This window comes from Camellia sinensis, chromosome 5, assembly GCF_055761805.1.
Source record: "Camellia sinensis isolate YWXY chromosome 5, ASM5576180v1, whole genome shotgun sequence".
NCBI classification, from domain to species: Eukaryota; Viridiplantae; Streptophyta; class Magnoliopsida; order Ericales; family Theaceae; genus Camellia; species Camellia sinensis.
Genome location: NC_138965.1, coordinates 39,056,442 through 39,070,505, shown reverse-complemented (window position 1 = coordinate 39,070,505; position 14,064 = coordinate 39,056,442). Strand labels below are relative to the sequence as shown.

The window sequence follows — 14,064 nt, the reverse complement described above, 5'->3', positions numbered from 1 at the left end:
TTCATAGTGAAATCACATTTTGAATATGTAATTTCATATTGATATGGCCCACATCGATAACAAGAAGTTAATAATAATGAATGTTTGATAATGCAAATCAATATTTAAAAATAAAAAATATATTAAGTAAAAATTATTTAAATCTGTTTAATAATTATAATTTATATGATTAAAATTTTAAATGACACATATAGTGTAAGCTAAAATTTGAAAATTTTGAATTAATATAATATTTATTTAATTTTGACTGAATTTTCAACCACCACTTCCACCCTACCATTACTACAACACTATCTCCATAACTACTATCATCACCGACACCTCCACCAACACCACTACAATATAAAAATTAAAAACTAAAATTTCAAATTTTTTATTTTGTTCATATTAAACAACTCATTTGAGTTTATCATTTAAATTAGATCCACTTTTCAAACCCAATGATGTGACAATCAAATTAAATATCTAAGACAATTCTATATCATATCTTCTCTAAGAGTAATGCTAGAGGCCCTAAAAGTTCTATCAAATATCTCACGTGAGTGTGGGATCCACATAATATTAGTCTTACACCTATGTAAGACATTTTCTAAAAATTTTGGTAGAACTTTTGAGATTTCTAGTATTTTTCCTTCTCCAATCATCAACTAATCATTTCACTTACATATCATTGGGTCTAAAAAATTAATCTACAAATTTCCGTCAAATTTTTATCAAAAATTTTTTGAGTTCAGAAAATTCAACACTCAGTATTATCAAACACCAGCTAATTAACTAAGGAGAAAATTTTATGGAAAAACGGCACACCTCAATTAGATTGTTACATGCCGTAATCCAATTGTGAGCAAACACCTTAACCACAAACAAAGACAACTAAAGATGAGCATAATTGGAAAAAGGAGGCAAACAAAGCATAAGCACCAACATCAAAACAAATTACAGAACACCCTCTCAAACTAACTAATGAACAACAAATTCTTCCGTCAAAGAGACTAAGCAATAAAATCCAACCAGAATAACAGCAAAACCAAGATGAATAGCAAGTCATTAGCAAACTGTCTTCTCCAATGAATTGACTCCCCGGAGAGCACATCCATCCCCAAACCTTAAATAGAGCGGAATACCTCCTCTATTATGCTTCAAATTGCCACTGGTTAGCAAAGCACATACTAGAAATTCCAAAGTAAAATAAATAAATCAGTAACGACTTCAACAAAAGTAGAGAAAAAAACTAAAATTCATAGTAGTTATTCAAAATCCTTAACATCATGAAGAATTTCCAGCATATAACATATTATCATCACACAACATAACATAATTATAAGAAAGAGCAAGAATTATTGCCTACCCAATCTCTCACTAGTCCCGAAGCAACCAATTGCCGAGTTAGTTGGGTTGCTGCTTCACTAGTTGATTGGCTACTCTTCTCTTCTTGCTTCTTGTACACAAGATGGACTCCGACCTCCTTCACTTGAAAATCTTCATTTCCAACCACTGAAATATTCAGTTCATCCCCACCTTTCAACTGATTTTCAAACTTCCAATAACTTAACCACATCATATCCTCATCAGCTTCTAGAATGCCAATGAAATTTGGGGAATGGCTCCAAATCAGACTCTTGGTTGTATTATTGATAATAGTATGTGGGTCATAATTATGGTGAAGACATTTTCGATTATTGGAAAGTGCATAAATAGAACACACTCAAGGCTTGAATTCTGAAAAGAGATGGCACAATAAAATATATTGAAGATCCTGTATTTTTAATATTAAACCAAGTTGGAATCTTGCTTTCCGGAAGATAAGCGCAAAATATGTGTTCTTCATGACATCCCTGTACCAAAGAAACCATAATTTAACCATTACAATTTTTTATTATTTTTATTTTTGTTTATTTTGAGAGAGAGAGAGACCTGTAGGGGAAGCTTCCTTAGATTCTCTAAGAGCCTGTTTGAAAGCGTAACAGTTGGGCTTCCCATGGATCCAAAGTTGGACAAGCCCAAATTATTCATTATCTCCACATCAATATTCCCTATGGGTTCTAACTTAAACCAACCCGTGACCTCAATTATACTGTCGCACTTATCACAGAATAGTAATGGACTCCAATGCTCCATAACAAATTGATTCTCCTATGTGTCATTAGATTGCATGGTTGATGGAGCTGAATAAAACGCACATTTTGAGCTGTAAAACTCACTCAAATTCTGACACTTTATATATGCATCATAAATGTTCTCGAATTCTGTGGTTGACAATCGAAATGATTGCAATGTTACTTTCTCCAACAATGTACAGTCAACGACCGACAATACTTTCAAATTGTGTTCCACTGTAAGTGATTGAAGCCTCTTACACTCTTCTAATTTAAGGATCTGAAGTCCAGTAATACCTCCGATGCAATTCGGGAGGCTACAAATTGGATTATTGCTTAGATTTAATATTTTCAAAGAGGATAGGTTGCTAAGATCCTTTGGAAAAGCATCCTCCGATAAATTGCAATCCACAAGACTTAAGCGTACCAAATATCGTGGTAAAAGGGCCCTTGAAATTTCTACACTCTTTCTTGGCTTCGATAAAGAAGGCCAGATGAATGAATACCATGGTTTGACTTCCTTAGTGGTAGAGGGAAATGGACTTATGACAGTTCCATTTGCATTGAACTTTGTTAAAGAATCCATAGTCCCCATCTCTATTGGCAATTCCTTAATATTTGAGCAACCTGAGATGTCAAGTGTTTCCAAAAATTTTAGCATAACAATGCTTCTTGGAAGCTTCCTTAGATTTTTGCAATCTTTCAAATTTAATAAAACAAGTCTCTAAAGGTGTCCAATAGATTCATGAACCTCTACCAGCCGTGCACAACTTTCAAGTATTAGTCGCTCAAGATTGGGTATTTCCAAGAAATCGGGAGTTCCAGAAAGGCAATGGGAATGACTAAGATCAAGGATTTTTAATGACTCGAGAAACTGTAATAGAAAAAAATATTGGTTATTGTTTCTTTTAATTCTCAAACAAAATTGAAATGAAAACAAACAAATGAGTAACATACCTTGGTTCCTTCCCAAACCTTTTGCAAGTTGCTATACTGCATGTCGAGAACAACCAGGTTGTCCAAAGGGAAATCATCGCATATAGAGTTGAAAGAGAATCCATGCCAACACAACCATCATAATCCTTTCGGAAAATTTTCAAAGCTTCCATTGACTTGTAAATTTTTGAGTTGCAAAAGTTTTAGTATGTGCATCCTTGTAAATGCATCAACTTCCAAAGCTATCTTATCTGAATTTCGTAGAGTAATGCCTACTTTCTGCCAGGAGAAGATGCCAAAACGACGTCTTTTAAACAAATTTCCTATATTTGACATCAAAGATGGGCTGAGGAATTCTTCAAAATGACGTCTTCTATTGACACCAAAGGCTGTCCTGTCATATTTATCTTCCAAAAAATTCATATCAAGTATAAGACCTTCAATTTTTCTTGTCCCCTAATAAAGAATGAGAGGGAGATGACATTTATCAAGAAGAGTAATGCTATACAACAACAACAACAAAATAAATAAATAAATAAATAATAAAAAAAATAAAAAATTATACAAAATTCTCATACAAAATGATTAACTTTCATTTCAAAAACAAAAACAAAAAAAAAAAACAAAACAAAACCACCAATGTAAATGATTTTTTTTTTTTTTTTTTGTATGAAGTTTCTAAGTTTGGATCATTTTTTTATAGTAAATAACTACAGAATTACATACAAATATAAATGAGGAGAAGGATTAATTCTTACAGTATTTTCTCTCAAGACATTAAAGGAATCCTTATTATTCCAGAGTCTACTATGTTCTCCTGGCTCCTTAGGTGATTCTTGACGAACAATTTCTTTTCCCATTTCTTGAACCAATTGATGCATCACCAACTTTTTGTGTTTATCAATCATTAACAGACGTCTATCAATGAGATTTTGAATCCCAACCGTTGTGTAAAAATCACATCCATCTAGAATTGTAACTACCCAATCTTCATCCATCCCAACAAAGAAACAAGCAACATGGAGGAATCAATTTTTGTCGTGGTCATCTTGTAAAGAGTCATAGCTTATTTTGAGTTTTTCAAGGACTTGGTAATCAGGAATCGCTTTCAGTTCTCCAATTGACTTTTCCAGACATTTAAGCTTTTCCGTGACAAAGAAGAACCCAAAACTTTTATAGCTAATGGAAGCCCTCCATAATATTGTTTCACCCTTTTTGAGACCTCTATGAAACCATCAATGGGACGGTTTTGCCCAAAGGCATGCCAACTAAAGAGCTCTAAGGACTGTAAAACCCAAGTTGTGTGTAGGATTATTTTATTGGATAGATTAGTAATTAAATTAATTTATATGGGTCATTTATTAATATCAAAGAATTAGTTATGAGATGGCATTATATTTTCTATTACTTAGATGGGTAATTTTGTAACTTTGAGAAATTAGGTTAATAAGCCCACCTATTGTGGCTTTAAGTCTTGGGAAACAAACAAAATAGAGGCTAGGAATTGCTCCATAGGCGGCTAGGGTTTGAGAAGGTAAAAGAAAAATTAAAGAAAACAAAACAAAACCAAAGTGAAGAAGGAGGATTCATAGAGTGGTGATTTTTCTTTATTCATCACTTAAGGTAAGATTTATTTTATTGTATTCTTATCTATGATTTTGGTGTTAATATATCAATAGATGATTTTATGGGCATATATGATTAAATAGATATATTGATGCAGTCTATGTTGAGGGTCTCGATTTTGCTCAATTTTAGAGTGTTTTTTTGCATCCCGTTTGGGTGGTTCATATTTTGAGATTGATATGTGATAGGTTAAGTTCAATGGTGGTGTATTTGTGGGATACACGATTGACTACAAGCAATTACAAATTTTTACATGTATATAAACAACAATAGAATAATATGGGTTGAGAATTTCTGAAGCCGTGAATGCTTTGTTTTGAAGCTAAATCGTGGGAGTTCCTAATAGACTATTGGGATAATTTATTCTATTATTGTTACAAGAAGAGATGGATGGGTGCACATAATAATTTGTTAAGCGGTGTAATATTTTATTAGGTTTGTGAGATTGAGGTGGATCTTGGTAATTTGAGATTAGCTTGGAAAATATTATTTTAGCTGTTTGAAGGTAAGTAACCCTCTATCACTGTTGGTTCATTTTTTTTTATTCCTATCGAATCGTTTAAAATCATAAATATTTATTTATAGCCTTCACGTTCTCTTAAAATAAAATATGGGTCAAGTATAAAACAACATCGAATATTATTATGAAAATTATTTGAATATTTGGTGAAACTATTCTGAAAATTGTACTAAACGTTTATTCTGAAAATATCGAATGTTTTATTTAAAAGTTGTATATTGTTTGAATTTTGAACATCACTCTAGTCTGACTATGATTTGGACCCTGGCCAATGGGGGTTATATATTGGCACAGAAACTAGTTTCTTTTGGGGCTTTACCACCAGCCTATGTGTGGTTCTGGGCCTTGTCACGAGCTAAGTGACCGTAGTCATTAAGACTTGGGTTTTGTGAATCAAATCATTGAACTATCTGAATATCGAACCATCGATTTGAACAACGAATTACTTTGAATTATCTTGTTGGCTTTTCATTTAAAATGTATTGTACATTGTTTATTTTTAGCTATGAAACCACCTTACAAATAATTGTTCATTTATTGAACTGTAGAAAAAATTATATTTATTGGTTATCGATTTATTTATTTATTTTTGTATACTTGATTCAGCTAGCAGTGATGGTTGGTTATTTACTGGGCTATCTAACTTACCTTTATTTTTTTCAGATTCTGAAGAGTAAAGCTGCGCGGGATTTTTTTTACATGTAGGAGTGCCGAGAGTATGACCACTATTTAAGTACTTGGATTATTGTTTTATTAGTGGATTAAATTAGTGGACTTGGTGGACATTTTCATATAAGAACTATTTATTTTTATGGATTTTGGCATTATGACAATTAAGGATTTAATTTGAGTATTTTATATTGTGGGTTATGTGATTGGATTCTTAGCCTTGCATGCTCACTTATATAAGTGTGCGGCGTTGTCACGGAGCTTGGGGCGTGACAATTTTGTGGTATCAGAGCCAGGTTATAATTTTAAAGACGGGTATAGAATAGTAGTGAGATTTGGTAGATGTAGGATTGGGAACGCTTATAATTTAGTATAATGTTAATTTTAATTACATGATATAGAGACTTGAGAATAGAATAAGATGAGGTTTTATTATTGATGCATATAGGTTGCAATGAAACATGAGGAGACATTGGCAAATCTCGTGTGGTTAGTATAGATGGCAGGAGATTGCTTGTAGACTTGACTGCTTTAGATATGCGGGATTTTGACATAATTCTTGGAATGGATTAGTTGACAACCAATTATGCTTCTGTTGATTGTCGAGGCAAAATGGTAGCATTTCAGATTCCTGATCAACCAAAATTTTGTTTTGTGGGTAATGGAGCTAACACTCCTCCTTTGGTAATCTCAATTTTGCAAGCCAGACGATTGTTGAGGAATGGTTGCGAGGGTTATTTAGCTTTTGTGAGAGATATTCATGAGACTGAATTGAAGTTAGAGGATATTCTAGTTGTAAAGGAATTTCCCGATGTTTTTCCTGACGACTTACCGGGGTTGCCGCCAGATAGAGAGATTGAGTTTGCCATCGAATTGATACCCGGCACGGGTCCTATCTCCAAGGCTCCATATCGGATGGCCCCAGCAGAGTTGAAAGAGTTAAAGGAACAATTACAAGAGTTACTAGATAAGGGCTTTATTAGGCCTAGTGTTTCTACTTGGGTTGCGCCTGTTTTATTTGTGAAAAAGAAGGATGGTAATTTTCGCCTTTGCATTGATTATCGAGAGTTGAACAAGGTGACAATTCGAAATAAATATCCTTTGCTTAGGATAGATGACCTATTTGATCAGTTGCAAGAAGCACAAGTCTTTTCTAAGATTGACCTTCGTTCTGGTTATCACCAGTTGAAGGTTAAGGCGGAAGATATACCTAAGACAACCTTTCGAACTAGATATGGGCATTATGAATTTTTAGTGATGCTGTTTGGGTTGACCAATGTGCCTGCAGCTTTTATGGATTTAATGAACAGAGTATTTAAACCCTTTTTAGATCAGTTTGTGGTAGTTTTTATTGATGACATTCTTGTGTACTCGATGAGTAAAGAGCAGCACGAAGAACATCTGAGAATAGTGTTACAGATATTAAGGGAGAAGAAGTTATTTGCTAAATTGAAGAAGTGTGAATTTTGGTTGGAGAGTGTATCATTTTTGGGTCGTGTGATATCTAAAGATGGGGTGTCTGTTGACCCCAAGAAAGTGGAGGCGGTGGTGGAGTGGAATCGGTCTACTAGTGTCACTGAAATTCGTAGCTTCTTGGGTTTAGCAAGATATTATAGAAGGTTTGTTTAGGGATTTTCCCGAATTTCTATGCCTTTGACTCGTTTAACACAAAAATGAGTTAAATTTGAGTGGTCTGATGATTATGAGAAGAGTTTCCATGATCTAAAGAGTCGATTGGTGTGTGCTCCAGTACTTATAGTTTCGTTCGGAGATGAAGGTTTTACCATCCATAGTGATGCATCGAAGATGAGCTTGGGTTGTGTCCTGATGCAGAATAATAAGGTAGTGGCATATGCGTCTAGGCAGTTGAGGCCATATGAGCAAAATTATCCTACGCATGATTTGGAGTTGGCTACCGTCGTGCTTGCATTGAAAATCTAGAGGCACTACCTGTATGGGGTGAAATGTGAGATATTCACTGATCATAAAAGTTTGAAGTATATTTTCACTCAAAAAGAATTGAATATGAGGCAAAGGCGATGGTTGGAGCTATTAAATGACTATGATTTGACTATTAATTATCATCCAGGAAAAGCCAATGCAGTGGCAGATGCCTTGAGTAGAAAGACCCCGAGTAATTTGGCTACCTTGATCACTGACCAAAAGAATATCTTGGAGGACTTGCAGAGGTTGAATATTGAGATTAGATGGCATAGACATGGAGTGTAGTTGGCAAACCTTAGAGTTCAACCCACATTGATTGATAGAATTAAAGATGCTCAAGGAAGAGATCCTCAGTTGCAAAAACTTAAGGTTGAAATGGAAATAAGGCTACAGATGGAATTTGTATGCATAAAGATGGAACCTTGAGATTTGGAGAGAGGTTGTGTGTGCCTAATGATTTAGAGCTCAAGAGAGAAATCCTGAGAGAAGCTCACAGTTCAGGGTATACTGTACATCCAGGGAGCACTAAAATGTATAAAGATTTGAAGAGGAACTTTTGGTGGAATAATATGAAGAGGGAAATTGCTCAGTATGTTGCTCAATGTATGGTATGTCAACAAGTGAGAGTTAAACATCAGAGACCTGCAGGTAAGTTACAACCTCTTCTTATTCCCGAGTGGAAGTGGGAACATATTACCATGGATTTTGTGACGGGGTTGCCTAGGACCCAAGGTGGGAACAATGCTATTTGGATTATCGTTGATCGATTGACCAAATCCATTCACTTTCTAGCTTTTAAGGTAGGGTTCTCTTTAGAGAAGTTTGCAAAATTGTATATCAAGGAGATTGTGAAGTTGCATGGTATTCCGGTGACCATAGTGTCTGATAGAGATAACAGATTTGTATCTATGTTTTGGAGGAGTTTGCATACAACTTTGGGCACTAGTTTGAATTTTAGCACTGCCTTTCATCCTCAAATTGATGGACAATTAGAGAGAACTATTCAAACCTTGGAAGACATGTTGAGGGCTTGTGTTATTAATCTTGGAGGTTCTTGGGATGAGCATTTGGCCTTAGTGGAATTCTCTTATAATAACAGTTATCATGCGAACACTTAGATGGCACCATATGAGGCTTTATATGGATGAAAGTGTAGATCACCAATTTGTTGGGATGATGTGGGTGAAAGGAAGTTATTAGGGCCTGAGATTGTGCAACAAATAGTGGACAAGATCAATCTTATTAGAGAGCGACTTCACACGACACAGAGTAGACAGAAAAGTTATGTAGAAAACAGGAGACGCAATTTGGTGTTTGGGGTTAGAGACCATGTGTTCCTTAAGGTGTCTCCTATGAAAGAAGTAATAAGGTTTGGTGTTCGTGGTAAATTGAGTCCTAGATTTGTTGGGCCATTTGAGGTTTTAGATCGAATTGGTGAGGTAGCTTACAAACTTGCCCTACCACCTTCACTAGTTAGAGTTCATAATGTCTTCCATGTTTCGATGTTGAGGAAGTATATACCGAATCCCAATCATGTGATTGATCATGCACCGTTACAGTTTAAGGAGGATTTGACCTATGAGGAACACCCTGTAAGAATTGTTGATAAGGAGCAGGTTTTGAGGCGTCGAGTCATCCACTACGTTAAGGTTCAATGGAGCAATCACTCGGAGAGAGAAGCCACTTGGGAACTTGAGGATGAAATGAGACAAAAGTATCCACAACTTTTTGAGACTACAGGTATGTCAAATTTCGAGGACGAAATTTCTTTTAAGAGGGGAAGAATGTAAAACCCAAGTTGTGTGTAGGATTATTTTATTGGATAGATTAGTAATTAAATTAATTTATATGGGTCATTTATTAATATCAAAGAATTAGTTATGAGATGGCATTATATTTTCTATTACTTAGATGGGTAATTTTGTAACTTTGAGAAATTAGGTTAATAAGCCCACCTATTGTGGCTTTAAGTCTTGGGAAACAAACAAAATAGAGGCTGGGAATTGCTCCATAGGCGGCTAGGGTTTGAGAAAGTAAAAGAAAAATTAAAGAAAACAAAACAAAACCAAAGTGAAGAAGGAGGATTCATAGAGTGGTGATTTTTCTTTATTTATCACTTAAGGTAAGATTTATTTTATTGTATTCTTATCTATGATTTTGGTGTTAATATATCAATAGATGATTTTATGGGCATATATGATTAAATAGATATATTGATGTAGTCTATGTTGAGGGTCTCGATTTTGCTCAATTTTAGAGTGTATTTTGCATCCCGTTTGGGTGGTTCATATTTTGAGATTGATATGTGATAGGTTAAGTTTAATGGTGGTGTATTTGTGGGATACACGATTGACTACAAGCAATTACAAATTTTTACATGTATATAAACAACAATAGAATAATATTGGTTGAGAATTTCTGAAGCCGTGATGGCTTTGTTTTGAAGCTAAATCGTGGGAGTTCCTAATAGACTATTGGGATAATTTATTCTATTGTTGTTACAAGAAGAGATGGATGGGTGCACATAATAATTTGTTAAGCGGTGTAATATTTTATTAGGTTTGTGAGATTGAGGTGGATCTTGGTAATTTGAGATTAGCTTGGAAAATATTATTTTAGCTGTTTGAAGGTAAGTAACCCTCTATCACTGTTGGTTCATTTTTTTTTATTCCTATCGAATCGTTTAAATTCATAAATATTTATTTATAGCCTTCATGTTCTCTTAAAATAAAATATGGGTTAAGTGTAAAACAACATCGAATATTATTATGAAAATTATTTGAATATTTGGTGAAACTATTCTGAAAATTGTACTAAACGTTTATTCTAAAAATATCGAATGTTTTATTTAAAAGTTGTATATTGTTTGAATTTCGAACATCACTCTAGTCTGACTATGATTTGGACCCTGGCCAATGGGGGTTATTTATTGGCACAGAAACTAGTTTCTTTTGGGGCTTTACCACCAGCCTGTGTGTGGTTCTGGGCCTTGTCACGGGCTAAGTGACCGTAGTCATTAAGACTTGGGTTTTGTGAATCAAATCATTGAACTATCTGAATATCGAACCATCGATTTGAACAACGAATTACTTTGAATTATCTTGTTGGCTTTTCATTTAAAATGTATTGCACATTGTTTATTTTTAGCTATGAAACCACCTTACAAATAATTGTTCATTTATTAAACTGTAGAAAAAATTATATTTATTGGTTATCGATTTATTTATTTATTTTTGTATACTTGATCCAGCTAGCAGTGATGGTTGGTTATTTACTGGGCTATCTAACTTACCTTTATTTTTTTCAGATTCTGAAGAGTAGAGCTGCGCGGGATTTTTTTTACATGTGGGAGTGCCGAGAGTATGACCATGATTTAAGTACTTGGATTATTGTTTTGTTAGTGGATTAAATTAGTGGACTTGGTGGACATTTTCATATAAGAACTATTTATTTTTATGGATTTTGGCATTATGACAATTAAGGATTTAATTTGAGTATTTTACATTGAGGGTTATGTGATTAGATTCTTAGCTTTGCATGCTCACTTATATGAGTGTGCGGCGTTGTCACGGAGCTTGGGGCGTGACTCATTGTAATCCAAATCTCCAACCTCGTGAATGTGGCAAACTTCATGAGCACTTAGCAACCGCTCATGTCTAGTGGTTATGATGATTTTACTACCTTGAAAAAGCCAATCTCGCATTCCAAGTATTGCATCTAGTTGGTCTATCGTATCCACATCATCGAGAATTATAAGAACTCTTTTGCAACGTAATGCATCTTTAATTTTAACAATTCCTTCTTCAACATTATACGACTTTTTGTTTTTCCCCTTTAAAATATCTGAAAGAAGTTGTCTTTGTAATTGAAGTAAACCATTTGGTTGTTTTAGAGTTTCTCTTACATTTGCAAGAAACCAGCTACCTTTGAACTTTGAGAAGTTCAAATTATATAGATATTTGGCAATGGTTGTCTTTCCTATTCCACCTATTCCACAAATTGCGACTATACCAACATCACTAGGCCCATCTCGTAACCAAAGCCCAATATTTTTGGCTCGAGAATGTATTCCAATCAAGTAGGGGGAATTGCCCAAGATTGTGCGTCTTAGTTTGTCTGAAACAACTTCTACAATTTTGCGGATAAATTTTGACTCGAGTCTAAAGACAAGAACAAGATTTAAAATAAAGCACAGTAAGAATGCAATGACTTGAAATTAATTATAAATTCTCATGCAATAATGAAGAAGATGACTATGTTATTTATTGTCTTTGTTGAAACAATTAGACTAGTCCTAGATGAAAAAAAGAAAAAGAAAAAAAGAGGGGCTTTTATAATCATCATTTTGGATCAATACTATCTTTTCTAATATAATTTTTTTTTCCCTGTTTTGGGTTTTATGAGAATATAGTAAGCTAATAAGTCATTAAAATTTTTAAGAATAGTTTAATTTTTTTCAATAAAATTTTAGGACTAATAATACCAAGACCCCTCAATTATTGGTAAATATATATGATTTATCACCTCAATTACTAAAAGTATGTCACTTTTACGGTTTTTATAGTTGAGGGAGTCAATATATACAAGTTCATAAATAAAGTAAAGTAATGCGAGCTACTAGTTGATGGGGTCTATCTTGGTGTAATTAACCCAAACTTTTATGACTGGAAATGAACAACTTCATGTGATCTTTTCAAATAGCTTGAAAGGGAGAACCATCTCAAAAAATCATAGTTAATAAATCAAAGTTTTATTTGGCTATTATGAACTTACCGATTTGAAAAGAAACCAACTGGATGTTCCCTCAAGGACAATTTAACTTCTATATTTGAGGTTATATTCTAAAAATTAACAGATGTCAAACTCTTGGAATTTAAAATAAATAAAAAAAAGTTCATCCCAAATTTTTGATCAAATAATTTTTAATCTAAAAGGCCCTCACGTCAAAAATACTTTTAGCTACGAAATCCCAAAAAAGGGTGATGCAAGTAATGCTTAGCTAAAAGAGCAAAATTACCCGTCAGCTTGATTTTGTAAATTCATCCCTGCTAAATCTGCAGCTTCTCTGAGTGCTGCCCTCCATTCTTGCATCTTGCCCTTCCAGTCATCTTTTCTTTCACCTGCTTGTGAATGGAATTTCTTTTCATGCCTCATGAATGATTTTTTGAAACTTCCCATTTGCTTCCTCACATGGGATGGATTTACGTGATAGAAGATAGGTAGCACTACATGGCCAGTGGTCTTCATACGTTTGAGGATCATCACAAGTTCATCAAGACACCAACTTGAAGAAGCATAGTCTTTTGAGAAGACAACTATTGAGATCCTTGACTCTTGAATTGCTTTCTGCAACTCAAACTTAATATTTTCACCTCTTTCAATCTCGTCATCATCTCGGAAAGTGTGAAATCCTGCATGCTTCAAAGCTGTGTAGAGGTGGTCAGTGAACGTCTTGCGAGTGTCTTCACCTCTGAAACTCAAGAACACATCATAACGACATGGAGAATCTGAAGAGGAGGCATCTTGGGCTCTAACAATCTCCATTGGATTAAAGCTCCACAAAGAATTAAGGACAGAGGAGCTAAGAGATGGGATTAATGCGATCTGTCAAGGCATCATATATATTTTATAAGAGATGTGGCTATATATAATCATACATCTCTATCTAAAAAGGTGAGGAAATGCTACCATAATTTACCTGTTGATTTATGATTTATCCTAGAAGCTTCAAAGCGAGTGAATGGACATTTTAAGGACACTTGTTTGTGGACATTTTGAGCATGGAAGAAGCTGCTAGGAAGTTTGGGTAATAAAAAAAATAAAATAAAATGAAAGGTACAAATGTGTGGGAAAAGTGGTGGGATGAGCAAGGTTGGACGAAAATGCTGAGAATGTGGGGATTTTTATTTTTATTTTTATTTTTTACCAAATTAAAAGGGTCCATTTTATAAGACACTCGTTTTTTTAAGTATGTATCATGTATATGTTTATGACAATTTGTTACATTCTCAGTTATAACGATAAAAACACACATACATATATATATATATATAACTAGCGGTAACCCGTGCGATGCACGGAAAAATAAACTATATACATTTTGTGTGATATATATATTATTCTAATCTTGAATTATATTTTAATAGCAGCAAGCCATGATCTTAGGCCATCTTGGTTGATGTTAACAATAATTAATCTACAAAATTTCACAATAAAAATTTGATATACATAAAAAATTGTTAATTATAAAGATTGTTGGGATAATAGTATTAC

At 34.0% G+C, this 14,064-nt stretch overlaps 1 pseudogene across 1 annotated transcript; it reads right to left on the bottom strand.

The window, feature by feature from the left end:
- Window positions 1–858: 858 nt before the first annotated feature.
- On the bottom strand, window positions 859–13,427 carry LOC145790574 (disease resistance protein RPV1-like; annotated as a pseudogene). The gene is made up of 5 exons (XR_014329397.1): window positions 12,809–13,427; window positions 11,379–11,951; window position 10,699; window positions 3,791–4,317; window positions 859–3,488 (listed from the first exon to the last, which is right to left on the bottom strand). The product of XR_014329397.1 is annotated as a disease resistance protein RPV1-like (transcript).
- Window positions 13,428–14,064: the final 637 nt, after the last annotated feature.